Source organism: Bison bison, unplaced genomic scaffold, assembly GCF_000754665.1.
Source record: "Bison bison bison isolate TAMUID 2011002044 unplaced genomic scaffold, Bison_UMD1.0 scf7180017864343, whole genome shotgun sequence".
Taxonomy (NCBI): Eukaryota; Metazoa; Chordata; class Mammalia; order Artiodactyla; family Bovidae; genus Bison; species Bison bison.
In genome coordinates this window covers 4,772,944-4,780,900 of record NW_011494915.1, presented here as the reverse complement: position 1 = coordinate 4,780,900, position 7,957 = coordinate 4,772,944, and the positions used below count along the sequence as shown (strand labels likewise).

The following is a 7,957-nucleotide window of genomic DNA, read 5'->3' as shown; positions in this document are numbered from 1 at the left end:
AGTATGTGGCCAGCAGAGTGCATACGGAGTTAACACATAATCAGTAGAAACATTTCAAGGACAGTGCGCTCTAAATGACTCATGGGCTTCTCCCACAACCTGCTCTCACAAGTAACATCCCTATTTATTATTAACTCTTGGCACTGAGCATAACCAAAGGCAGGAGATGTCTTTCTATCCGTAGTGCAAAGCCGCGTACTTCTGGCCCTTCGCCATTTTCCCAAGGACTTTCTCCTTTTATACAGGAGGCCTGGCGTGCTGCAATTCATGGGGTCACAAAGAGTCGGACATGACTGAGCGACTGAACTGAACTGATCAGCAATATCATCAATCAGTCAGTCAGTTCAGTTGCTCAGTCATGTCTGCCTCTTTGTGACCCCATGGGCTGCAGAATGCCAGACTTCTCTGTCCATCACCAACTTCTGGAGCTTACTCAAACTCATGTCCACCGAGTCAGTGATGCCATTCAACCACCTCATCCTCTGTTGGCCCCTTCTCCTCCTGCCTTCAATCTTTCCCAACTTCAGCCTCTTTTCCAATGAGTCAGTTCTTTGCATCAGGTGGCCAAAATATTGAAGCTTCAGCTTCAGCATCAGTCCTTCCAATGAATATTCAGGACTGATTTCCTTTAGGATGGACTGGTTGGATCTCCTTGCTGTCCAAGCTAGGATCATGACACCTAATCAATATCCACTCTAACAACCCACAGCTGATGGTACTCATACTCAGGGCATGAATAATAAGCCTAACTGGCTAAATGCAAAAATATGTATAGTATAATGTTGTGTGTTTTGTGCAGTGTAACGTTAAGTGTGTTTCCATATCAATATATGTAGAGATATGTAAGACTAAAAAGCACATTGTATCAGCCATAATTTGGGTTAGGTTCATTGGAAAATATACTAATGTAATTTTTCATGATTTTAAGAAGTATAGCCTCTGTATGGTCTTCCTAGGTGGCACTAGTGGTAAAGAACCCTCCTGCCAATGCAGGAGACATAAAGAGACAGGGGTTCAATTCCTGAGTCAGGAACATCCCCTGGAGGAGAGCATGGCAACCTGCTCCAGTATTCTTGCCTGGAGAATCCCATGGACATAGGAACTTGGTGGGCTACAGTCCATGGGGTCACAAAGAGTCCAACACGACTGAAGCGACTTAGCATGCACAAACACAGCCTCCGTATGGAGGTGAATTATTTTTAAAAACATCAGCAATAGGTCAATGACAAAAGAAATCATACTGTAAATTACAGAAGAGGAATTTTCCTTTAGTTATTCTGTCTATAGCTCATGACAATAAACTCTGTAAGAATTCTTCAAGGTTTGAGTCCCTAGGGTTAGGTGATTAGATATAAAACAAATTAAAACACCATCATGAAGTATAATTTCTAAGTCTGCCTATTACTCAAGGACATGTTCATTCTCCTTCTGCAATTTCTTGACTGTTGCAAAAATAACAGATTATATTTCTTGCTATTATTATTAACTATATTTTGTAAGAATCATCAACTTTCTGATTAAAGGACGGGAAACGTTTAAACAAAATTTCAATTTTGATACAAAATGTGTATGCAGCATATTAGTGTTAGCAAGGAATCCATCAGAGAAATACACCAGGGATATCTGGCATTTGGTGAGTTGATTTAACCTAGGATCATCCTTTCACTCTGATCTGAGGGATATGGAATCCAGAAGATTTTTGGCAGAGGAGACCTATATGAACTGAAAACAGCAATATACAGGCTAAATTCTACTTTTATTAGTCCCAGGACCATCGTGCATGTGCAGTTATATGTTTAACCCCAGAGAAATTTACTATTATATTTTTCTTTATGTGTTAAAAATGTTTAATCTTTCCCAGGCCAATTCTGCTGTTATCATATGACTGCCATAACCCAATCAATGATTTGTCTAGTTTTTTTCTTTTTTTATTTCCTTCTATGTAGCCTGTGTTCTCATATAATTATATTCTATCTTGGGGATATTTAGTACTCTAAGCATTATACTCATTCAGGAATCATTTATATATAATACTACTACTGATAAATACTATTCTTTCTTATTTTCCAGATAAAGAAACTGAAGTTCTAAAGGATAAAGCTAATTTCCCATAATCAAATTTACTCAAGTTGTCAAGCAAAGACTTCAGCCTGACACTTCAGAACATTCCTGGGTGTACACTGATCACACTGCTTCACTAGCTTAGGTTGAGCAATCTTGAGCTTCTTTCACTCCACCTTCTCGTGTTTCATTGCTCAATTTTAATTCTTCTTTATTTTTATCTTTTCAATCAAGATCCATGGTTCTGAGTGAAGGAAATCAGAGCTCTGTGATCATGTTCATCCTCTTGGGCTTCTCAGAATACCCGCACCTCCTGGCACCCCTTTTCCTGGTGTTCTTGACCATTTACACAGTCACTCTGGTGGGGAACCTTGTCATAATAGTGATCATAAGGACAAGTCTCAAACTCCACACACTCATGTACTTTTTTCTTAGCCATCTATCCTTTTTGGATATTTGTTCTTCCAGTGTATTTACACCCAAACTCCTAGATATCTTGGTACTGGAAGACAGAGTTATCTCTTTCAAAGGATGCATGGCACAGTTTTTCTTTGGCTGTGCATTTGTGATTACGGAGATGTCCATGCTAGCAGTGATGGCCTATGACCGGTTTGTGGCTGTTTGTAACCCCTGCTCTACACAGCTGCTGTGCCTCCTAAGCTCTGCAGCCTCCTGGTTGCTGGGACTTACATGTGGGGTGGAATGTGTTCCTTGACAATCACATGTTCTCTTTTGGAGCTGTCCTTCTGCCATTCTATGCCATACATCACTTTGGCTGTGAGTATTCTGCCATCATCTCTGCTTCCTGTTCTGACACCCATTTCAGTCAACTGACGTGTTTCATTTCTACACTCAGTGAGGGGTGTGTAGCCTCCTGATTATCTTCACCTCCTACATTTTCACAGTTGTCACGATCATCAAGATGCCTTCAGCTGCTGGACTCCAAAAAGCCGTCTCCACCTGTGCCTCCCACCTGACCGCCATCACCGTTTTCCATGGGACTGTTCTGTTCCTTCACTGTGTACCCAACTCCAAAAGCTCATGGCTCCTCGTCAGAGTAGCCACTGTGTTTTTTACTGTCATGATTCCTATGCTGAACCCCCTTATCTATAGCCTTAGGAATAAAGGTGTGAAAGAGACAGTCAGGAGTTTGATAACCATGAAACTGCTTTCTCCCTCAATATAATTCAGAAGTCCAATAGGACTGAAAAACCACTTGAATTAAAGTCAAGCTGTGTATAACCCAAATAAATATGTTTATGTTCATATTATGCCTAATAATTTTCTTACATATTTCTGATGCTAGTTTACCTTTATTTTAAATAAATATATGATTATGTTTCAAATAAATTGTATGTTGCATTTTACATTTTTTTGATGGTCAGGATGAGCTACAATTATTTCTGAGTTAATATAGAAATAATACATTATGGAAGTCAGAGTGATGAGAAGATATATATTGTTAGAGATTCATTTCTTATGCTACAGTTTATGTTGTGATTTGTAACTGTTGCAAACACAGATGATGACTCTGTTTAGTGTCAGGGTTAAGGTTAGGGTTAGGGTTAAATTTGTACTCAGATTCTCATAACTAACTCTTTTGATTCAGTTCTATAAAATGCAACTTTTAGCTTTTCACAAAACTTTATTTTACTCCAGGTAAAATGAGGACTTTTGAGTTTGCATTATGAAAATATTACCTGATTTTAAGCAAGAAGATCCTGAAAATAATATCTAGTCTCTGTATGCATCACTAATTTTTTGAATACCAGTATAATATAGTTCAATAAAAGGTGTTTAAGATGATACTGAATACTGAGAAAAAGTTAAACGTATTTCTAAGGAGATATAATGATTACCCAGTGCTAAAGCCCAAGTTAAGAACTGCTCTATTTTCTCTTCTTCTGACATATATACTCGTTCATGTCTCAGGTTTGCATTCATAATCCAAAGAAGAAGAAATGCTCTTTATCAATAATGATGTATGAAAAAATTATAATAGATTAACAGAGATGTTTTTGAATAACTGGACCTAATCATGAATCTACCTCATTCGATTTAATTAGTCTTTCTTATATTCCTTTGAAGTACCTGCCATTACCACATATTCTTTATGATAACGTTGAAGTAAATCTCACTATCCATTAGAGCAACTTCTGACATCTTTTCTTCACTGTAAGTGGATCCTGTTTATCCTTGACCGTTTCATTTTCATACAGACTTCAGTATTTATTTTGTTCATTCTTTTAAACCCTGAGACTCTCAGGGGCTCTAAAATGTACGTCACCTGTTCTTCAGCTCTGCGTGTTCAAGCATGCTTGACTGTAGCCATGCCCTCTCTGCTTCAGTCATCTATACTCCTTTGTAATGATAAGATCATATTAGCTGGTTTTTATTTTACCATTGTTTTAACGTATTTATTTTTATTTTTGGCTGTGCTGCACAGCATGTGAGATCTTAGCTTCCCAACCAGGGATAAAGCCCATGCTCCCAGCAGTGGAAGCAAAGAATCTTAACCCCTGGAACACCAGGGAAATCCCACCATTGTTTTTATTGATGTGACTTTGCCATTTGATTCATTTCTCATTATCATTACTATGATTGATTCGGTTTCTGAGGGAAAAGAGAGACAACAAAGGCATGTTATATATTGAGTTTGACATACTGAATTAAAAATAATCCAAACTGTATCTCTTTCTTTACTGATTAGGGGAAAAAATGGGCATAGGTAAAATTCTACAGGCATGGCCAATAAGAATATATTGTGAAGAATCATTATTAAGAGATTATAAATCTTAGTGAAATAAACACCTTCCTTGAAAAAACATAGCATTCAATCTTATACAATAAAAATAGAAAATCTAGGTAAAGTCTTATCTATTAAAGTATTGAATGTCTGTGTGTACTTGGTCATGTCTGACTCTTTGTGACCCCATGGACTTTAGCCTGCCAGGCTTCTCTGTCCATGGGATTTTCCTGGCAAGAATACTGGAGTGGGTGGCCATGCTCTTCTCCAAGAGATATCCCTGACCCAGGATCGAACCCCCGTCTCCTGTGTCTTCTGTATTGCAGGTGAATTCTTTACCACTGAGTCACTGGGGAAGCCCAAAGTAATGGAATTTGTTTTCAAAAACTTCCTAACAAAGAAATCCTATGCCCTGTTTATTATGTTGGTGAATTTCTCGAAACATTTAAGAAATATTGTCAATCATGCACAAATCTTTCTAGAGAATAGATTGAGAGGATACTTAATAATGCATTATATTCACTGAGTTTTTAACAATCAATTCAAACAAAGCTATTATAAGAAATAAATTTATAGATCAATCTTTCTCATGAGGTTAGATAATGAATATTCAAGACAGAATATTAACACACTGGGTTTTATTCCAGAAACTGAAAAGTGGTTTAACAGTCATGAATCAATAACCACGAATCAGCATATTAAAGCAAAAGGGAAGATATATCATTCTTGCAATTTACAGTTCTAGAAAAATAATTTGGTTAAATACAAAACTCATTCCATTCTGAATGGATGACTTTTCTCAACTCACATTTAATAAAATTGTTATTAGCTATAAGAAACTTTAAGTAATCCTCATATTAACTACTGAAATTACTGTGACTAATTTTAAAATACTTTGGCTGTAATACTATGTATATATTTAAACCTACATCTCCCCAAGAATGTACAAATCCAAAGGCAGTCCCCTAGAGTTTTAATTGAAAAGTTCATATTTCCTTGATGGCTGTGACAAATATTTCTAGTATCCATGTGTTGAATAGAAAGTAACCTCTTCCTGATAAGAGTGTGGGTGGCTCAAATGGTAAAGAATCCACCTGCAAGGCAGGAGACCTGGGTTCGGTCCCTAGATTGGGAAGACTCCCTGGAGAAGGGAATGGTCAGCCATTACAGCAGTCTTGCCTGGAGAATTCCATGGACAGAGGAGCCTGGAGGACTACAGTCCATGGGGTCCCAAAGAATCAGGCATGACTGAGTGATTAACACTTTCACTTTCTTGTTAGAGTATAGAATGTCAGAAATAGGCTATCATTGTGAAAAATATGGCCTGCTGACCATGAATACTAGAAATGGCTTGCCTTTGGTGTAATTAAGGTATTCAGGGGTTACAGCTTAGCTATCAATAGTTTATTTTTAATCTTCATGCTTGCAGGAGACCTGCATTCGATCCCTGGGCCGGGAAGATGCCCTGGAGAAGGAAATGGAGACCCACTTCAGTATTCTTGACTGGAGAATTCCATGGACAGAGGAGCCTGGTGGGCTACAGGCCATGGGGTCACAAGAGTTGGACACGACTGAGAGACTAACACACACACATACATGCGTGCATGAATAAGTCTTGCAAATTATACTTTAAAAAGTCATTTCTATTTGCTCACCATTAGAATACAATGATGCAATTGATATTTTTATATATACTCATTTACGCACCACTACTGCATTCAGTTATTATTTTTTCATATTTTGGTTGCAGATTCCTTAGAACTTTCTATATACAGAATCTAGCTGGCAAGTAAAGACAGTTTTACTTTCTACTTTCCAGTAATTATAATTTTCTTTCCTTATTCAGCAAAAAGTTAAAATAAGATGTTGAATAAAAGTGGTTGAGGACATTAGTTTTTTGGTTGTTTTTATACACAGGGTTAGGAGAAAATCAAGTTATTTTACTTTATGTAGGATTTCTTTTCTGTTTTCTGCTTTTACATTAAACATAATGCTAGCTAGAGGTACTTTTGTGGATGATCTTTATCAGATTGAAGGAATTTTCTTTTATATCTTGTTTGCTGCTATACAGGTAATTGTTTTGGTTCCTCCCCTCCCCCTCGCGTCATTATTTATTTTCCTATCATATACTGTGATATTTTATTTTCTAATATTTTATTCAGCATTTCTGTAATGAAGTACATTAGTTATCTTGATCTTTTTTTTTTTTTGCGACATCTTTGTCTGGTTTTGTTGTTGATGGTTGTTGGTTAGTTACTAAGTCATATCTCTTTTACAACCCCTCTATCCATGGGATTCTCCAGGCAAGAATACTGGGGTGGATTGCCATTTCCTTCTCCAGGGGATCTTCCTGATCCAGGGATAAAACATGTGTCCTCTGCCTGTCAGATGGATTCTTTACCTCTGAACCACCAGGGAAACCCATGAAACACCAGAGATGTCCCAAAACTCAGAAAATGATCAGAAATATTGGTGGTGGCTCCTCCTCACTGTAGGGGACACCCACACCCTTTCTTTCCTGGTGTGCCTCTCTGCCTTGCTTCGATCTTAACTAAACAGTTTCTCTGCCCGCTCTCCCACTTGTTGTGCTATGTCTCTAAAAATAAACTTCGTACCTTCATTTACAATTTTTGCCTCCTTGAGAAATACATTTTTTACTGGGGACAAAATAATATATATATATACTGATGGTTGCCAGTAACCCGCATGTCAACTATCAGTTTTTAAACTATAGAGTTATGATTCACACATTCTAAACTAATTAATCATTTTCAGGTTTTGCACTTTGTTGATTGAATTGTCTTTGCCTCTTCAACCAAATCCTGAGCTTCCGAAGGTCAGGAAGCAGGCCAAAGAATTCTATCATTGTACTTGCACAGCGCTGGGTTCTAGATATTTGTAGCTGAAAATAAAATCCAGAAATCTTTGGTTTCTATCATAGAGGTTTCTTAGAACCTCTGTCAGAATCACCTGCGAAATCAGTTGAACTCACGGATATTTGGCAGAGAAACCCAGGAATGTTCATTTTAAACAAGCCTCTTGGAATATTCTTATGTACATGGATGTTTGGGAATTAGAACACTGTCACATACAAATAAACACAATCCTAAGTACATGTTTCACACAAGGTATAGGCAAGATAGTAACAGC

The 7,957-nt window shown here is 37.5% G+C and overlaps 1 pseudogene; it reads left to right on the top strand.

Annotated features, from left to right (window-relative positions):
• The first annotated feature begins 2,299 nt into the window (after positions 1–2,299).
• On the top strand, positions 2,300–3,263 carry LOC104999106 (annotated as a pseudogene).
• The last annotated feature ends 4,694 nt before the right edge of the window (positions 3,264–7,957 follow it).